Genomic DNA, 21,479 nt, shown 5'->3' with positions numbered 1-21,479 from the left:
TTTCTTCAAATTCACGATGAATAAATCTAACCCTTTGGATGAAAGTCATAGACATCCTATATTTATTATCTGAATTATGATCCCATGCCACTAATTTTGCTTCTGTATCAGATAAACCAGCGTAAATGATACATTTCATTGTTTCAAAACGTGGGTTATTAGGATATTCCTCCATGAATTGTCTTTGAGCTTCTACAGAATGGTTTCCTCCAAGCACATAATAACTGTATTCAAAACATTTTGACTTATCAAATGCTTCTTTGTTGGGAACTTGAAGTGGATCAACAAGAAGCACATAACTAACCACATGAGCATATGGATTGTACCTCATCAATGTCTTCAAGTTGTGAACATGCATATGATGTGGCTTTCTAACTTGATATTGACATTGTCCTTCACTTTCTTTATAGGTTTGCCTGACATTAAGCTGAAATGTGCGACCACCATCAATTAAGTTTTTCTTTGTCAAATTCTCTCGAATGACATTTTGTTTTGTTTTGATAATTCCATCGTCTAAATCAGCTCCTGGTGTAATGATTTCTCTGCTTTCTTTTGAAGTTTCACTAGGTTCTTGACTGCTGGTAATGACTGCTTCAAAATCATCAACTTTACTTTTCTTGGTCATAACATTCCCAACAGAGTTATTCTTGGGCATTGTTACTTTTGGATTTTTATGGCTCTTCTCAGTTCCAATGTCATCTTCAGTAATGATAACATATGTTTCATTGTCAATTTCAACTTCATCGTTCTCAAAAGTAACTTGTTTACCCTTGCTAGATTTATCCACCAGAGACCTTTTCCTCTGATTCTTTGGATGTAGTTTTGTAGCATTATCAATTACTTCATTTTGCCTATTTTCCATATCTTCTTCTGACACTGAGTAAAAACTGCTGACAACTTTCATGATATCATTCTCAATGAAATGAATGCCTCCCAACCTAATTGAACAACTTTCAACGAAATTCTGCCAAAAAAAATATCATATGTCAATAAAAAACAAAGTTAAAAAATATAGCGAGACACTTTCAAAAACGCAAAATACAAATATAAATAACAATACTTACGATGTTTTGTGTCATCTCATTTACGATTTGACTACACAACTTTGTAGATACCTCTCTCGTGTCATACAATGAATATGATAGTTGGTATTTAACCCTTTCATGTGACTTGGGAGCTTTTGTAAGTACGTAAACAACTTCAGTGTCCGGTACCGAACACATATCTACGACTCTTCCCATCACCTCAAAAATTCCATTATCATTCGGTATATCGATATATAGATATATATTCACATTTGTGCTTTCTCTTTCTTTCACATACCACATTCTTGATGGAAATTTCACCTCTTTCGAATTCTTCCAGTCTAAAATCATCTTCTTATCAGTTGAGGCACTTGAAAGATTTGTAGTCATGAGCTCAGGTGGAGTTCGTTCACCAATGTTTCTTTTAGATGCACCTTTATGAGTCTTTCGTCCAGAAAGATTCACTGAAATTCTCTTTGATGCCATTTTCCTGAAAAATAGAAACACATAAATCAGTAAATAATAAAAACATATTAACTTAAATTAACAACAAAAATATATCATAAATTTTAATCAACAATCGCCCCACCCACCACCCCTCATATTCCAAAAGGACATGCATTAACATTCCAGTGTAAAGAAAGTAAATCACGAATAAAACATTTTGCTTGGGTGCCCTCACCGAAACCCCCCCGTACGGCACGAGTGCCCTCACCCACTCACCCCCCCAAGCATCCCAACCCCCCCACCCCGGCGGCCCGGGCGCCCTCACCCGCCCCACCGCTCGAGCGCCCCGACCCAAGCCCCACAACCCTCCCCGGCCCGGGCGCCATCACCCGTCCGCCCCAACCCTCCCTACTCCCCCCTGCCTCCCCACCTGCCCGCCCGCCCGGCCCAGGCGCCCTCACCCGCCCAGCGCCCTCACCCACCCGCCCGCCCGCCCTCCCGACCCCACCCAACGCCCTCACCCGGCGCCCTCACCCACCCGCCTGCCCCACCCCGCCTGGCGCCCTCCCTCGCCCCACCCCTCCGGGCGCCCTTACCCACATGCCCCACCCCTCTAGGCACCCTCCCTACCTCTCCCCCAACCCGCCCAACCCCCACCCCCTCACCCGCCCGCCCCAACCCTCCCGGCGCCCTCACCCCTCCGAGCACCCTCGCCCACCCGCCCGCCCCACCCCTTCGAGCACCCTCACCCCCCCCGGCCCGACGCCCTCACCCACCCGCTCGCCTCACCCGAACCCCCCTCCGCCCGGGCACTCACCCACCCACCCTTCACCCTCGGCCCCACCCACCCTCCCTCGGCCCCACAAGCGGGGCTCATGCAAGGGCCACTCGGGCCGCCTGTGCCCCGCCCAGTAGGCGCAGGGCGATTTCGGGAATCGCCTTGCTTGCCGGGCGGGGGCACGGGCGGCCCAGGTGGCGCCAGCACGAGCCCCGAGCCAGGCGGGCGGGTGAGGGCGCCTGGTGGGGCGAGCGGGCAGGAGAGCGGGTGAGGTGGGTGGGGCGCACCCATGGGTATTAAGAAAATGAGGTTGACCGGGCCCACCATGCTCACGATGGATGTAATTGTTATTTTGGCTCAGGAAAGTTATTAATTTAAAAAAAAAAAAACTATTTTTCATTAAACTAATTTAATATAAAAAATTTCAAGGAAAAAAAAATTAACTTACCTTTTAGTTGCGAGAATTCTTCGTTAAATATGTTGTTGACAGCGATTGTTGTTGATAGCAATTTAGCTGCTCCACAAATTCACGAGTCTTTCAACGATTTTCAGAAAGCCTGGATGTGATGTGAGTAATAGTGATAATGAAATTTTAATATATAAGTGAAGTTACGGAGATGTTTTACTGTACGGTTAATATGGGATAATTTGTTTTACAATATTATAAAGTGAATATTATAGATTTGTTTTACAATGGATTGAATGTGGGATAATTTGTTTTAAAATATTACAAAGTGAATATTGTGGTATTGGAAAGCGAATATTATATGGTTTAACTATTATAATAATTAATGTAGAAGTTGTAGTGTACAATTTTAATTATGATTTCATAAAAAAAATTAGTTTACATTTTTCAATAAATTGTAGAACAAAGTAATGAAGGTAAATAAATTTAACAGACATTTTGGAGGGAAATATTTTCGCGAAACTTTTTGGAGGGAAATATTTTCGTGAAATTTTTTGGAGGGAAACTTTTTGGAGGGAAAATTTCATTCTTTAAGCTATATAATATTTTTAGGAGACTCTCCATTTGTATCATTCAACATCTTCTATTTGAAAGGGATGGATTGTTCTGATAGTGAAGTTTCGATTTATACACCATCAACTTCTTCATCACGTAACAACTCTATTCATATTGATGAATATAGCGGGAATTCTTCCACTATGAATAGAAAGTCAATTCTTCCACTTAGTCCTAATTCTAAGAACTATGAGAGCAGCACTGATGAAAGAGGGGATGGAGAATTTCAAATAAATAAAGAGTCACAGATTCCACTTAGTCCTACTTCTAAGGACTATGAAAGCCGCAGTGATGAAGAGCATGATGGTGAAGTTCAAAAGAACGAAGTGCCACGATGTCCACTTAGTCCTAATTCTGAGGACTATGAGAGCAGCAGTTTTGAAGAGCATGATGGTGAAGTTCAGAAGAATGGAGGGCCACGGTGTCCACTTAGTCCTAATTTTAAGGACCATGAGAGCAGCAGTTTTGAAGAGCATGATGGTGAAGTTCAAAAGAATGGAGTGTCACGATGTCCACTTAGTCCTAATTCCGAGGACTATGAGAGCAGCAGTTTTGAAGAGCATGATGGTGAAGTTCAAAAGAAGGGAGTGTCACGGTGTCCACTTAGTCCTAATTCTAAGGACTATGAGAGCAGCAGTTTTGAAGAGCATGATGGTGAAGTTCAAAAGAATGGAGTGTCACATTGTCCACTTAGTCCCAATTCTGAGGACTATGAGAGCAGCAGTTTTGAAGCGCATGATGGCAAATTTCAAAAGAATGGAGTGTCATGGTGTCCACTTAGTCCTAATTCTGAAGACTATGAGAGCAGGAGTGATGAAAAGCATGATGTTTATTTTCAAAAGTATGGAGTGTCAAAGTTTCCACTTAGTCTTAATTCTAAGGACTATGAGAGCAGTAGTGATGAAAAGCATGATGTTGATTTTCAAAAGTATGGAGTGTCACCGTGTCCAGTTAGTCCTAATTCTAAGGACTATGAGAGCAGCAGTGATGAAGAGTGGGATGATGAATTTCAAAAGATTGGAGTACTACAGTGTCCACTTAGTCCTAATTCTGCGGACTATGAGAGCAATAGTTATGAAGAGTATGATGATGAATTTCAAAAGAATGGAGTCTCACTGTGTCCTCTTAGTCCTAATTCTAAGGACTATGAGAGCAGCAATGATGAAGGATAGGATGATGCACTTAGTCCTAATTCTAATGAGTATAAAGGTAGCAGTGACAAAGGACGGGATGTAGCATCTTCAGTAAGTAAACAGTCACATTTTCAACGTAGTCCTAATTCTATGGACTATGAGAGTAGCACTGACAATGCATATGAGGAAGAATATCCATTAAACATCGAGTCAGATTTTCCATTCAGTCTGAATTCTAAGGACTACGACAGTAGCACTAAAGAAGCGGAAGATGAAGAATATCCTCCAAGTCAATATTTGAAAAGTAGAGCTGATCATAGTGTGGATAACATTCCTCTTAATGATGATGAAAAGCCTTATACAAATGATGATCAAATGATGGAGATGTTGCCAAGAAATATTGTATCAAGGAGTAGGAGCAGACCTTTTCGTATCAATGCAAGTTGTTCTAGTTATACAAGGGGTAGAGCAGAATATCTGACAATAATAAGTTCTATCAGTGCTCTCATTTCAGGTGAATGTTGGCAAAAAGATTGCTTGAAACATATGGATTTCAAATTTGCATTAGAAAGCAGGAAGAGATATTTGTCAATGAATAAAAGCATGCAAAATTCATATTTAGTTGGGTGCATGCAATCTACATTGTCAAGTTATGATTATCATATTGGGACTTTTTTTATCTGTAGAAAAGGTTTCAAAATGTTTCATTCGATTGGGAATTTTCGTCTTTCGAGAATTCAAGAAAATTTGGAAAAGGATCCCACATTTTATTCAAAAGTACATCATAAAAGACAACTTGGTCCATTATCAAATACTGCAATGTCATGGATGAAAGATTTCTTTTCAAAGCATGGAGAGTGTATGCCAAATAGAGAGACAATACATATTCCAGATAATTTTTCAAGACGAGAAATCTACAACTTATACAAAGAATATGCAGAAGGTGCTGAGGGACATGGCCAGTTTATTACATATCAATATTTTGTGAAGGTATGGAAGAAAGAATTCAGTAATGTCTGTATTCCTAAGAAGACAAGGATGGGGATTTGCAGTACATGTGCTTCTCTTAAATAAAAAAGGGACAAATGTGAAGGCTCAGAAAGAGGTAAGCATTCATAACTTTAATTTTTAAAATTTTATAGTCATCAACTATGAAAACATATTTCTTAATGAATCTCTTTTATGTTGTGTAGATTTAATTGTCAAACAACTTCAGGAGCATCGCAAACAACAAACAAATGAAAGGAAGAAGTTGTACAAGCATCGAAAGAAGTGTTATGATAATCTGAATAAATATTTGGGTTTGATAATTGATGGTATGGACCAGAAGAAAACACTTTTACCACATTTTGTTCGCACACCCAAAAATTTACAGGATGAAAACTTTATTCAATTTCACTTGGTCGGTTGTATGGTCTTCAATGGGAAAATGTTGCCAAGGGTGTACTTCACAGCTCCAAATATTCATAATGATGCAAACCTGACCATAACCATAATTCATGATGTGATTTCTCATTGGTCTGGTAATCTTCCTAAAGTTTTGTATCTACAATTGGACAACACTTGCCGTGAAAACAAAAATCAGGTTGTTTTTGGATATCTAAACATGCTTGTTGAATTGGGAATTTTTCAAAAGGTAAAGGTTGGTTTCCTTCTTGTTGGGCACACTCATGACCATATTGATCAGATGTTTAGTCCTTTTTCAGTCACATAAAGGAGGAAGGAAGTTGGGAGCTTGCCATCACTAATTGAATGTATTAAGAAATCATACATGCCAGAGCCTACTTTTGATGTGTTGGAAGAAACTGTTGACATGCGAAGGTTTATTCTAGGATCATATGGTGAGGGGAAATGCCTTGAACAACTTAATGACATTAGCTTCCAACATCAATTTCGTATCAAAAAAATTGATGGGAAAACACTAATATGGGGCAAGAAGTATTCAACTACTACAGAATGGGCACTGTCATCAGGATTGCAATTTTTGAAGTTCGTTCCAGATCATCCAATATTTGCATCAAAAATATTGTTATTACAATCAGTTGGTGAAGTTCAGAATGCACGTAGACAGAACAGGGCTATAAATTATTATGATTGCCTGGAAGAAATTAAAAAATGTATTAGCTATACATATGAGTACTTTGACATTGTTGATTCAGTTTGGTGTTTGGTGGGAGTCGTTTTTCAATAATCAAGGTGATATCATTTCGACAACAATAAATGAAGATATACCTTTGAAAAATCCATTTATTTGGCCACAAAATGTGTCAAATGAACATGAGGAAGTAAACATTGTTGAATAGCAACAATCTGAAGGTATTATTAATTCTTCACAAGCAACGGAAAGAGAGATGTATATTGATTCCAGAAGATCTCGTGCACAACGTGAAGCCATGGAATACCTTTATAGGGGTTCAGTACAGGATATTAAGGAGGGTTGCATGATTGCAGTGCTAGCAGATGGAGATCCCAATGGCTATCCATTTTGGGTTGCTAAAGTTATAAAGGTCTTTACAGAAAATGAGGAGGTTACAAGTGTTGAAGTACATTGGTATGCCACAAATACACACCCATTCAATGGTGCGTATAAGCCAGAGATGGTAGTTGACAAAAAAAATGGCAGAAAAAGAAAAAGAAAGGGTACACATGTAAATCGCCGCCGCACAAACATATTAAAATTGGAGGATGTAGACATACTTGTTTATTACTTCAATTTAACAAAGAGAGGAACTCTTCGCTTCAAGACGATAGAGATTCTGAAAAGGTTGTTACTAGAAGGAACAATGTTGACATGGGAGTCACCTAAAACCAGTCGTAGATCTAGAAGAATTTTGAAACCTGAAATGTTGGGCATGCATGTGGACTCAGATGGGACAGTAGTTGATGAAAGAGAAGAATATGGAACACCTTCGTCAGCATCCAATCACTCATCCGAAGATGTGAATTCTGATGGTGTGCCTGAAAACATGAGTGATTTTGAATAATTGTTCAAGACAGTTTATATAACTGATGTGTGCATCGTATCTTCAAATAAAATTAATGTTTTCCATATGGTGTTAAATGAGAAGTTATGAGGCATTTTTATGTTGTTGGATTATATGTCTTAATTATGATAAATTTTATTGTTTAAAATGTCTACAATGCAATATTAAATTAGAGATATAAAATATGTTTTATTCAATATACAAATAATGACTTTTGAATGCATTTAGTGATGTAATAATGTCATGGTTTTTTAATTTTATAGTTGAAAAAATTTCAATTTTTTTTGTATCTAGCATGTTATGGTTGAAAACATGTTAAATTTATACTTAGGAAAGAAAAATGATATTCTACCAAAAACATTAGTGTGTTTTTTCCCGCATAAACAACTTTGTTTGACACATAAAAATTTGGTTTTATTAGCATTTTTTTTAAATTTTGAAAATTGAACCTAAAAAAAAAATCATTGTTCCAGTGTCATCACTTTCATTTTGAAGCTATATTTTGCACGAAAGTTTCATAGTAAATTTTGTAGTCATTGCCAATTATAAAACATGTTCAAAATTGACTCCTAAAAAATAAAAACATCATTCCAGTATACACACTTTTCGTTTTGAGCACTGTTTTTGATGTTTTTTTGGGGTTTTTTGGCCAGAGTTCCCGTTTTGAGTTTATAGTTCCTGTTTCAAAGTTTACATTGTTTGTATCAAAAGGTCTTGAAAGAAAATCTAATACAAAATGATAAATGACAGAGCATGCACATATCATACTAAAATGCTATTATAAAAATTAAGGTAGCATTCAATAACACTAATCAGTCACACAAAACATAAGAATAACATAGCTTACCTAGAAATCCACATGAGAACCTATTTCCTTGAGGGTTGAAAATGTCCTTACAAGAGGACCATTGCCTATAGAACCCTTGTTGCATTTAATTGTGCAAGGGGCTAATGCTCTGTGATCTCATGCTCGATTGCAATTACGAGACAACAAAACAAAGACCAATAGATATATAATAATGTCCCAACCCAAATGATCAAACATGCATCAGGCAGTTGATTCTATATACTACAAGGAAATATGTGTGCTCCAATCAAGCGATCTACCTCATCCACACCTGATCTCGAACCCTATAGACAACTACAAAAAAATGAAGATAAAAAATGACCTTCCTCGGAAGATCGTTAGAGTAAAATAGAAACAACTATAAATCATGTTGAATACAAATATATACAGGGAGGGAACATATGTTTCTATTGATCATATAAGTCAAAGTACATCAATATACCTTCAACAAATAAGATCCTCTCCTCCAACTTATAATATGGTCTCCTCTCCCAATACATGAGAGTTCTCACGCTTAATTTAGCTTGGATACTCCCCTCCTCAACCTATTTCCTCTTGGTGAGATTATAAAGGTTCATTCTATCCTTCAAGAGAATGTATCTAGACACCTAGGGGCTTGAGAAGTTAGGAAACTTCTACAATAATGGACCCCTAGCCAACTCATACACAAGTGGGTCAAGTTGGCCTCCTTGGGAATGGAAAACTCTAGAAATCTTTTTCACAATTATGAGAGTTTTCTAAATTATCTCAATTATGAAATAAATGTTATTTCAAAATTATAATATTTTGGAAAATTAATTATTAGAAGTAACTCAATCATGTAATTCGACCCTTTTATCATGGGATAAATCTCACATGAGTGAAAGAAAAGGTAAAAAGGGATGCATTTTAGCCAAATAACTTAGGTAAGTTAATATATGGTTTCTCTCACTGTAATGGAGTGGAAAATGGGGTTATAAAAACCCTAACATAGCAAAAAAATTGGGGCGGAGACAAAAAGTGAATAATGAGAGACTAAAATGGATAGTCATGTGACTGAATTAGTCTTCTAGGAAAAAAATCGGTGTTGGTTTATCCCAAATTATTAGATTCATCCATCTTATGGTTTTTCACATGGAATGACCCTCACCAAAGTATTTCATTCTAGAAGGAAAAAACAACCAAGTTTTTATATTAATAAAAAGTTTTTTACATATAGAAAATTCATTAGTAAAACATCATTCTCTAGATAATTTACTTTCATCACCATATTTTTCATATATCCTAGATATTGAATATGTTTCTTAGAACTACCAACAAGATATAAAACATATATTTTCACTATGTATAAATGTGATTATGAGAATTCTAATTATGAAAAAAACAAAATGATCATCATCGAGTAAAAAGTACTTGTGTGAAGCGAATTTATCCATGTTATGCAGGATTTATGATTGCGGACCTAAATATCTCACCTAGGTTTGGTGGCTAACCTAGAACAACAAAATGGCAAAGGACCTAATTGTTTCCTTAAATTAAGTAGATGAGGGGAAGAAACCTACTTGGAATCTATCATATGTTTCGCTCCTTATTTGGATTGAATGCTCCAATCCTAGCTCCAGCTACAAAAATTAGAACTTGCACAACAAGACAACACAAGACAAGAAACTACATGATCTATGTAGCATAATATATCTACTTCATTCAACAGATGAACATGGAATTGAAATATATGAAATAATGACATGGCATATACGAAAACAAAAGAACTCTTCGTATTGATATAAATGAAGTGAGTTACAACCAAAATAGGCATTGATATTGTAGAATAGATCCTCCAAGTTGTTGACTTGTCCTTCCTTTGTCACAAAGTGTACCTCCAATCACCCTAAATGCATGAAAGGATAGCTCTCACAACAATAGCATAAGGGTAGAATGACTCTCAAAATCCAACCCCTTGCATATGGAAGGGTGTAAATATATAGAGGAGTGAGGTAAGTTGGGAGCTCTTATCCTTTTACCAATCTTAGTATTGAGATCCACTCTTGGTGGGAGGATGAGATATAAGGATGAGGGATGGAAACTTTAAGGTAGGATAGGATAGGATTCAATTGTTTTATATAAGGTAAATGGTTACAACAGATCTTAGAAGCTTCTGGAAATGGAGGGTTTAGGATTGTCTCTATTTTTCCTAGATTTCTAGAAGAAACGCAAGTGCAAGGAGAGAAACCTGTGGGGTTGATCAATACAGGCCACATTGGACAAACTTGTAGGTGAACATTGTCCAGCAAGAGGTCAGGGTGCATTGGTCCTAAAACTAGCTCAGATGATGTAGTTCAAGTCAGAAACTATGGGGAATGAGAGAGTCATACATAGGGCTTTGTGGAATGATGATGTAAAGGGGAAATATGATGGTGATTGATCCCATTAGGAGGTTGATTGAATAGGTGTGACAAACTGGACTATAAAAGAGTGCCCCCTAAATCACAAGGTCATAGATGATGATTGATAATTGACGTGATTTACCTTGTGACAAGTTAGGATCAATAACAACTAGCAAGATTGTCTCCTGTTATAGTACATTTACATCATGATATCTCTTTTTTTGAGGGAGCCATACAAACACTCAACACATAAGCTAACATAACATGTATAATGATAAAATTACATGTCCATTGATGACTAATGGTGGACACATGACTAAATGACTATCAGTACAATAATAACCATCATACATAGTGATCTCTATATAATCCTGAAATCACAACTCGGATGGCGGAAACTAGATCTAGGGTCTTCTATCGCGTTCACACGACCAACCAACATACGAGTCTAACCATGGAATCAATGAGCTGAAGTCGAACATGGTAGACACCATCTGATTATCGACCAATGATGTAAGTTGTTAACAGATGTGAGAGAAACAATCAATGTTGTTAATCACTCTCAAGGTACTCAAGTACAATCTGTATGGTGTGAATAAATGAGTTGAGGGTGAACACAACATAGAATATTTCTATTGATGGCCAATGATGTAAACCTATTGCTAAGAGTGAGGGCACTTTCCATTGATGTATGAAATAACCAAGGTACCAAGGGGTGTTTCTAAGTCAACTTCGTAGATAATGTACTGATGACAATAGGAAGCAACCCGTCGTAGGAGGGCCTTGATGTATCCCCCATCAAAGACATAAAATAGGTATCATGATTGAGAAAAAATTATCAGAATGATGCTAATATGGGACTAGATCAGGAAAGGAAAACATGAAATGAAGGCTCAAGAGTATTGTAAGAAATATCAACTAAATTACTTAGCTTGAACATAGTGACGACACTAAAATGGAGCTAGTAGCATTGACCCAAAAATGAAATGGAGGTTCTGTGAAGGTATGATGAACTGAAAGACAAGAAAATTACCCAACCCAATAGCCACAGAGATGAATTGGAAGTGTGTCATGTTCTAGAGTGACTCACTACCGTTAACAAATGGAGTACCCTATTTTCCCAATTTCCCCAACCATACTGGTCAGTACCTCATTATTTTTTAACAAGCTCGAGGAGGATAAAATATGCTTGATTTGTAGGTCCATCCTTTAGATGAATCTTTGTGAGTATATTTAACAAACCCTAAGAAGGAGTGGTTTGGCCTGGTCATGTTCGATAAGTCCATCATTGTTTGATGTGTTAACGAGTCCAACAAATGTAAAACTTGATAGTTTTTCATGTTTAGAGAGTTTGAAAAAGAGGCGAAAAAGAAAACTCCAAATTCCGCTTTTTCGTAGGTAGTCTCTTAGGTTCGAAAAGGTAGAAAACAATACCCAAGAGAACCTCTTAGATATGTTTGACTAAGCTATCCCTTTTTTATAAATATTCTATCTCAGCCCGGAAAAGGGTTAAACTTATACTGAGTAGAGGTCTTTTCATTTACTTTTACAAGTACAAAAAGACAAGTGCAAAACAATATTTTCATGTTTTGGGAGTCTAAAAGAGCTCAAATAGGACTCCAAGGGGTTCCTTTATCGTAGGTTTAAAGAGACAAAAAAGAGATAAGAGTGTACTCTTTGGTCAAAATCACTTGTGTAAAGAACAACAAAATCTGTTAACAAATTGTCGACCTTATCAGAACAACATAGAAAGGGTTAAACATATATTTTTCATTGTAAAAATGAATCATTACTAGGTCAGCACATTAAATACGAACAAAATAATGAGAAATATGACCATATACTCAATATGACTGTTCATTTTTACCATTTCACATTTACCTCTAACAGTGAGAGTTCTAAGTACTTTTTCTCTCGATCTTCTATAGTTGATTGCAACCAATCTAGTTGACAATTTTGAGTACTATTACTTCCAGGTAGGAGCTAAAACTTTTATCTTTATTTTAGTGGTTCCATTCTATGATTTAATGAAAATTACGAAGTTTTTGAGGGCCCTATGGTTCTGAAAGATATCCCTAGGACCAACACACATCCAAAGGGTCGAAAAGTGTGTGTCATCTAGGAAGTTATGATCTACAGGAAGAGGTGCAATGCTCTAGTTTTCTCTCCTGGGGTGCCTTGGGCACAAATCTAAAGCTTGTTTATTAGCTTTCCCTCAAAATTTGACAAATTTTTTACATGAAAATTATCCTAATGAATCTCTTTTTGATGTTTCAAGGGTTCATCAACACAAAATGACTTTCATATGGAGAGAAAGAGAACATGAGGGACATGATTAAAATGAAGAAAATGATCTTGTTACGATCTAAGCATTAAATATCTGCAGATTTCCAAAATTATTATGGCTTCTTGGTATGGGGAAACAGATGGAGTTGTTGAAATACCTTGTTCATTCATGGGATGCTCAGGCACATCTATTCATGTTTGGGGAAAGTGGCAGGGAGACAGTCAAATATTATATCACTCCCTATTGTAGACCTCAATCTCAACCAACAAAGGATGGAAATATCATTATAAAAGATGTGACCCGATTACCTTTGAGAACGATCCTATTCATTATCTCAAGATTGGCAAGTAGCTCCACATTTCATGTGGCAAGCATATCATATATGCAATATGAATTATAATGTCTAGAGCCAATATTATTCAACTGCAGCGAGGGATTTTTGGCCAACATGAAAGACCAAATGACTAAGGCAAAAGAGGGAAAACTAAAGAACTTTGTATACAGTGCAATCTTATTTTCCTTTACATTAGAACAAGTTCCATTACTCTAGCCTCAGCATGTCATAATCGATCCTCTCGATTTCAGGGTTCCATGGATGAGGAGGTGGATATATCACATGTCCCATCATTTAGGGTCGTCGACGATCAAATCTGTGGAAAACATTTATCATCATCAATGGCTATCCTTACGCAAGCATGGATTTCTCTAATGACCCTGACACCATGCTTCCTGAGCATGAGGAATGGGGTGCTACAGGTAAGAAATTTAAACCTTTAAATTTTTGGAAGTTGTACATTTTTTTGTGTTTTTTTACGTTTCCAAGATTAAACTATTGATGTTTCATGTAGATCCAGGACCAATTTGTTATATTGGTGCTTCATATCTCTATCATGCAAAGGAATGAAAATAGGAGGAGGAAGTAGAACCAAAACGAGTCGCTTCGGTGAGACAGGATATGCTCCGGGATCTAGATGTAGTAGACGTCCTGTCAGAGGTAGAGTGTGACATGGAAGGGTTAACACCTGGAATTGAAGATACCCAGTGATGAGCCTCAAAAATGGGTAATTATATGGTCTCATTTTACCTCCTAACCTAGTTGAATCAACCATTCTCTTAGCTTATTGTATGATTTTCTGATTATATTTATTCTTATGGAGTGAGTTGAGTTAGTTATGATGCCATGTGGTCTAACATGTGTTTAATGCAGATTATTGATGAATTTTGAGGTCAAAGTCAAGGATCCAATGGAAAAATGGTAGTAATAACTCGAAGTGGACAAGGGAGAGGACTTATAGTAGGGAATCCCCCTCATTTATTTCTCCTCACTTAGAATTCCCCTTCATTCAGCTCAGAGTACAAGCATCTAAGTCATGCACTAGAAGGCAGTCGAGCAAGTGGAGGATGATTGATGATTATCTTGAGTTTTGGGAGCCAAGCCTCCCTGATTTTAAGGAATCTATTGGTAGCTTCATTTCTATAAGTAGAGAGGCCTAGGGCCTCACTAGGGTTGAAGTTTTGTCAAATTTTTGTTGTATTTTTGCTTATGTAAACTCTGCTCCAACTTTCAGCTTATTATTTTGTGACAGTTTCATGTAATCTTGTTATTATTTTGATAATAAAGATGAAATCCTTTTTGAGCTAGCATTGAGTACCTCAGAGGGCTGAAGCTCTTGGGCTAGGGCCCAATCCAATTAGCAAAGCTCCTCTTTACTTCTATTTGTATGTTTATTCAAGTTTGTAGATTAGGTTGTTGTTAGATGTATTCCTTTTATGGTTAAGAATAGGTTGCTTTTGATGATTCAATAGTTTGCTTCCATGTGTGCTTTCTATAGCAGGTTAAGCAGTGATAAAGAGAAGATTCAGAAGGCTAGCAGTAGTTCCATGACCTTCCTTCCTCCCTTTGGGACCATGATTTGAGGCAAAGACCCTCTTGCTGGCCCAAAAACATAGATTTTCCTCATTCATAGGACTTCTAGTGTTTGTAGCTTTTTAGTGGTTAATAGTCTAGTTTTTCTTTACTTCAGAACTTCTTCACCATGCTCACTTCTTTATTTATAGTAGTCTTCTTTCATTTTTTCCTTTCTTGCAACAGTTATCAGCATTTCCTTCCATAGATCATAGTTTAGACTACTTTGATGCAAAACTCTATTTTCCTACATGCACTTATTTCATTGCTTGCTTGATCTTATTGGTTGACTGTCAGTTGTTTATGTAGCAGATCTCTTCTGGAAACAGGCCAGCCTATCATCCATCCCATCCTCCATCTAATCCATGCCCTACAGGTCACCCAAGACTCCCCTTGATTCTCCCTTAGTTTCCTTCATTTTCCATAGAATTTCTTCCTCTCTCCTTGAGCAAATCTAATCATATTCCTCTCTCCTTGAGCAAATCTAATCATATTTATCTCTCCTGATGATTCTTGGTAGACCCTAGGTGCTCTTATACCTCATTCCAACCTTCATATACCTCTTTCGCCCACTCTCATATCCTCAAAACAGTGAAAACTGCTCTCGGCCTCCTCCTGTAGGCCTCCTGTAGAATGCTATTTTTCCTCCTATAGATTTCCTGTGCGCTCCTATAGATTTTCCTATAGACTTCCTTTTGAAGGCTGACTGTGGTAAAAGCCTCGTGAAGGCCACCTGAGACCTCATAGGACCCATTCACATGATCCTACATCCTCTCAAGTCCCAAAACCACTCTCCAACACCACCTATTCGCTGCCACATTCACAAACAATAAATTACATGCATGTCAAATCCACATAAAAATACATAAAAATCCAAAAAGATGTATTTTGCTCATTTACTTCCAGAAATAGCTTAGTTAGATGTTGTTTACTTCCTTGAGTAGATAATGACATTCTTTTCATGGTTTTCATAGTGCTTTCTGCAAAAGTTGGATTAGTCAGTTAATTTGGGTTTACTAGTTTTGCTTTACATTTCAAACTTTCTCCTTTTTGTAGTTAGAATAGTATCTATAGAGTAGTATTTCTCTCCTTTCATCACATATAGAGCTTCTTCTAGAATCCATAGAAGTTGGCTTGAGCTCCTAGTGATCTTGCGTCGGCTGACCAAGTGACAACCTGCAGTAAGAACTAGTACTTGTGCATACAACACCATCGCTTCCAAATTTGTTACGAACTACCGGTTGATAAGAGTAAAGTAGGCAGCCCAGGAGTTGCAGCATTATTGCTACAATAATGGTGCTCACCACTTTTTGGCGCCGTTTCCGGGGAAATGTTAGAGTATTCTATGATTACTGATTTCTTCTATTTTCTATTGCAACATTCTGCTAATAGTTTATTTCAGTGAAGAGTAGACTAGTAATTTCCTTTCCTTAAAAGTTCTGCATTTCCTTTCTTTCCTTTTCAATTCTCCAAATTTCATTTTAGCAAGAGTAGACTAGTCATTTCCTTTCCTTTCAAGTTCTGCAAATTTCATTACAACAAGTTCATTTCAGTTAGTTGTAAGTTGTTTTGTTCAATCAATTTCAATTTTGCAGGTACTATCAGTGTGGTAAAAAAGAAACAAAAACCAACCAAAAAAATTTCCTTTCATGCCTCATAGGAATACAGATAACTCAGGAAAAAATTTCCCAACACCCCCACTGCCTCACACAACCAGCCTTCTCTCTTCTTCGGTGGCTGCAATCGAGAAGAACCCTTAGGTGAAAAGCAAGACACATTTGAAGAACCTATAGGGGAATAAGAAGAAGAAAACATTCCTTTGAAGCCAATGGTTGAACACAAAAATACTAGGGGGAATGGAGAGAGAATAGAGGGTACCTTTCCCATTAGGGAGACCAATGGGGACACCAAAATGAAGAATATAAGCCCTTCTTCCCTACCTCATTTCCATGGTCTGACTACAGAAGATCCTGACACCTTTTTGTTTGAGTTTGTTGTTATCTGTCAAACCTATGACTATGCAGAGGATGAGCAAAAGTTGAAACTGTTCCCTTCTACTCTCAAGGATGTAGCACTATGCTGGTTCACGGGATTACCTGGCAATAGAATCACAACTTGGGCTCAAATGCAGCAAGCCTTTAACAACAAGTATCGAGACTATTTTAGGGCAAAAGATACTAAATAAGAAATTTTCTGAATGACTATAGGAAGCAATGAGTCCATGGAAGACTATGAGGAGAGCTTCCAAATCAGTTACAAAACGGTCAGGTGTACACTTGACCTTAAGTCTCTAAAGCTGGTCCTACTCAGGGGAATTCGGGAAGATATTATAGACACCCTCCATCTACTGGCCGAGGGAGACATTTACCAACTGTCTTATGAGGACATAAAGACTATTTTTAGAAACCATTCTAGAGCAGCCAGAAAGAAAGGCAGGGGGAGTCAACCCATAGCCAGTACCTCTTCCTCTAACTAATTCATTAAAGGAGAATTTGGAAACATGCTGGAAGACTTCAAGAGTGAGATGTTGCAAACTCTTCCCATGCAAATGGATACCTTACATATCAAAAGGAAACAAGAGGAAGCAGAGATGGCTTTGGCCATTTTTTTCCCTAGATGCACTAGGAGGCATCCTAAGAATAAATATCCATTGAACTCTATAGAGGTTTGTTTAGTCTATGAAGAAAATCATTCTACAGACAAGTGCCCTTCCTTACCCAGACTTAAAGTTGTATATCAAGGGGTTGAGGGAGTCGCTAAAGAGGTCTATTACATAAACCAAAGGAGGCCGCATGGACCTAGACCATATCAGGAGGGGATGCAAGGGACATCTCAGGCATACTACAACCCGAAACAAGTCAATTCCATACCATCTTGGGGTCCCCCTGCTCATCCTTCGTGGTCTACACTTGCTCCTTGGTCCTTCACATCTCCATATCATGCCCAACCAGCCACCCATTCATTCCAATCCTATGCTCAGCGCAATCTCAGTGGAATGCATCTCTTCAGGGGTGGAGGCCCCAATACAACTCTCCTCCCGCTCTTTTGCCTCCACCACCTACCCAACCACAACCATTACCTCTTGCTCCACCAAAGAAACCCCAAATGCCTGCCTAGCCAAATCCGAACCTGAACAACAGACAGGCTCAGCAAGTGTATAGTGGGGAACCATCATGCCTGACTTATGCTGTGGAGATTCAGGAAATTAACTTGTGATCTGGGAAAGTTCTCCCAGATAGCCAGCCTCCACCCAGGGAGGTTGAGGAAGATAAAGAGGAAAGCGAACCTAAAGCAAATCCACCCTTTCCTGAGAGACTATCTGCAACAGTCCAGCCTACCCCAGAAGAAACTAAACTCCTGGGAGAATTGAAACATTTATGTGTGAAGATACCACTTCTCCAAGCCATAAAAGATGTGCCTATCTACAATAGGTTGATCAAAGAGAAGTTCTTTAGGCATCCAGGAAGGCGCAAGAGAGATGCCTCAACCATAAATGTCATAGGGCAACTGTCCGACCTGATGTTGGGGTAGGAAATCTGTCCAAAATATCTAGACCCTGGAAGCCTAGTAGTTGATGTCCACATCAATGGCACCATGATCCCACATACCTTGATTGATCTAGGAGCTACCATTAATGTGATGACAAAGGACACAATGCTCAAACTCAACCTCTAGGGCTCCTTGAGGAAGACCACGACCATGCTACAACTTGCAGACTACTCCACCGTTACCCTTGAGAGGATTGTGGAAGATGTGATGGTCTCCATTGATTCTTGGGAGTACCCTGTTGATTTCTTAGTTCTCCAGCTAAAGGCAAATCTCACTGTGTATCCTCTCATTCTGGGAAGACCCTGGTTGCCTATTGCCAATGCCTCCATTAGTTTTCGAGCTGAGAACATGACCATAAAGAACGGGCATATGTCCAAACAGTTAATCTTATATCCTCCTGCCCAACCCTTGCTAGAACATGATCTACCTCTCTGGTTGGAGAAGGAAGATGAGGATGAAGTCTATTCTGCGCCGCTTTCCACATTAGAAATAACCATAGGGGGAAACCACAAGATGAGGATGATATGATTGAAAATCTGATTCAAAATTAACCTCCCAGTGTATCACCATTAGAGGACATAGTAAGAGAAACCCAAAACAACCCCCCAACTGATCTCTGTGCAGTCGACTCCATTCCTCTCCATGTTAAGAATATAGAGTTCGGCCTAGAAAGAACCTTGAAAATCAATCCATCCCTATCCACTTCCTAGGAGAAGGAACTGTGTAGCCTGCTGAGAAAACACCTAGATGCCTTCGCTTCGAGTTATAAGGAAATGAAGGGAGTGCACCTTCTATATGCACTTATCATATATACATCAAGGAGGATTGCAAGCCAGTCAGGCAGCCTCAAATGAGGATGAATCCAGCACTTAAAGGTATTGTTAAGGAAGAACTGCAGAAATTTCTTGATGTAGGATTCATCTATCCCATCTTTGACAATGAATGGGTCTCTCCTTTGGTGCTAGTGCCCAAGAAAAATGGTAAGTGGAGAATCTATGTCGACTATCAAGAATTGAACAAAGCCACTAATAAGGACCATTTTCCTTTACCTTTCATAGATCTAGTGTTATATGATCTGGCAGGGAAAATTCTTTTCTCTTTCATTTGATCCTATGGGGAAATCCAAAAAAGGGGCTGAAACAAAGAGGACCTAAGGCTCAATTGAAAGTGCCCTCTGATTCACTTGTTTAAATGATTTAACATCCCACGTGTTTGCTTTTTCAAATGGTTAAAGGCTCGTGATACGTCGATAGCATTGTACAGTGCCTTTGAAAGACATATGTGGTGGGCTCTAGTATTGTAGCAATAATGCTACAACTCCTGGAGCTTCCTTCTCTAATTTTATCAACCCGGTAGTTCGTAACAAACTTGGAAGCGACGGTGCTGTATGCACAAGTACTAGCTCTTGTCGCAGCTGTCACTTGGTCAGCTGGCACAAGTCCGCTAGGGCTCAAGCCAACTTCTATATGTTCTCAAAAGAAGCTTTCTAAATGATGAACGGAGGCTATCTCAAAGGAAATTAACCTACTTTGCAAGAATGAACTGAAAGCCAACAAAGCATGGAAACCCTAGTAAATCGTAATCTGACTAGCTTAATCCTGATGATGCAATGGTGGGGATGCAACTTCTAGAAATGATGCCATTACTTCTAGTGAGATGAGATGCATGAATTTAAACTACTTCTATTGAAGAGAACATGTTTTTGTATTTTTGCTCAAGTGGGTGGAGTTATTGTGATTGTGCTTCGTACTGGGTCTTGACTGTGCAGGGGTAGTTCAAATGGAGGAAGGCTTGGGAAAGGTCAGGAGGACTCTGAGAGGTCCCAGGGGATCCCTCACACCATTCCACAGAATTCCACAACGTTCAGGTGCTTGGAAACCGTGTTTGCAGGCTTCTACAGGATGTCTGCAGGGGATCCTACAGGAAACTCGGGATTTCTACAGGAAGTCTGCTAACTTCTACAGGATGTTCTACCGTCGGAGTTTTGGGTGATGGAGGAGTGAAGGAGCTGTATGGCTGGATGGGTAAGATGAAATAGGAGCTTGAGATGGCCTATGGATAGAAAGATGAGGTGGGGAAGGTGTGTGTGAAGCTGGCTGATCTAGAGGAGAGTAGTAGTAGTGGAAGGTCAAAAAGATTGAGCAACGTGGACAATAGAAGGGTTGGAAGGCAAATGAGCTGAACAGAGGATGATTAGGTGGCTTAGGCACGGTTTAGAAGAATAAGAACACGATGAAGTGGTGCTACACAGTGTAAATGAAACAAATCACCCTTATCTTGCATGTAAACGAAAGTTCACCAACCTATTCTAACTGTTTTATTAGGAATCAAAGAACAGCAATGTAAGTTGAAAGGAATTCGTGCATGATACTGAACCAAAGAGTCATTACTCGAGATATAATCGCATGGACAATTCTCCAATCGAAAACATTACATCAATACTTGCATGCATATGTTAAAACAGTGTTTTTGGCTGTTGGCACGGTCTACACTTCCGGTCCCCAAAGAGAGGTTAAAGTGAGCATGCATTCAACCTTTTTTGAACTCAACGTAACTTCAATCTCCCTGAGCTAATTCTGAACTACTGAAACAATTGCACTCATGAAACTAACCTACATAACAAAACCGAAACAATCAACTCAGCAAACTGTGTTTTTCAAGTGCATGTAAAGGAAAGAAATGCAATGATAAAAGAAATACAAGTAACAATACAAGGAAAAGGAGGTCTATTGCTCTCAGGTTGGGCCCTAACCTGAGAGCTATAGCTCCCCTAAGAACTCAGAATCGAATCCAAATCTGCCTGCCTTTTATTAAAAGATCATAATCATGAGTCTAACAACATGCCAAAATTGGCTTACAAAGAGCAAAAACAGAGCTACAGCTTGTAATCCAAAATCTATAACAAAAGTTCAAGAGTCTCCTTGAAGGCTACAGCCTCAATATTTATACATGATGAGGGCCAAGCTAGCCTCCTCGATTAGTGGAGCTTGGCTGTCCAACTAAGAGTAAACTGTTGTTCCTGTAGAATCTGTTGGCTGCCTTCTAGCTCGGTGGTGATAGCTGTCGGATCTCGGAGTTTGGGTGGAGATCACGAGGGAGGTCATTCAAGGCTGTGGACAACCTCCCTATAAACCCGCAA

This window comes from Pinus tabuliformis, chromosome J, assembly GCF_031772625.1.
Source record: "Pinus tabuliformis cultivar Carrire ecotype Pingquan chromosome J, CPIR1, whole genome shotgun sequence".
NCBI classification, from domain to species: Eukaryota; Viridiplantae; Streptophyta; class Pinopsida; order Pinales; family Pinaceae; genus Pinus; species Pinus tabuliformis.
Note: the sequence above shows the minus strand (reverse complement) of the source record.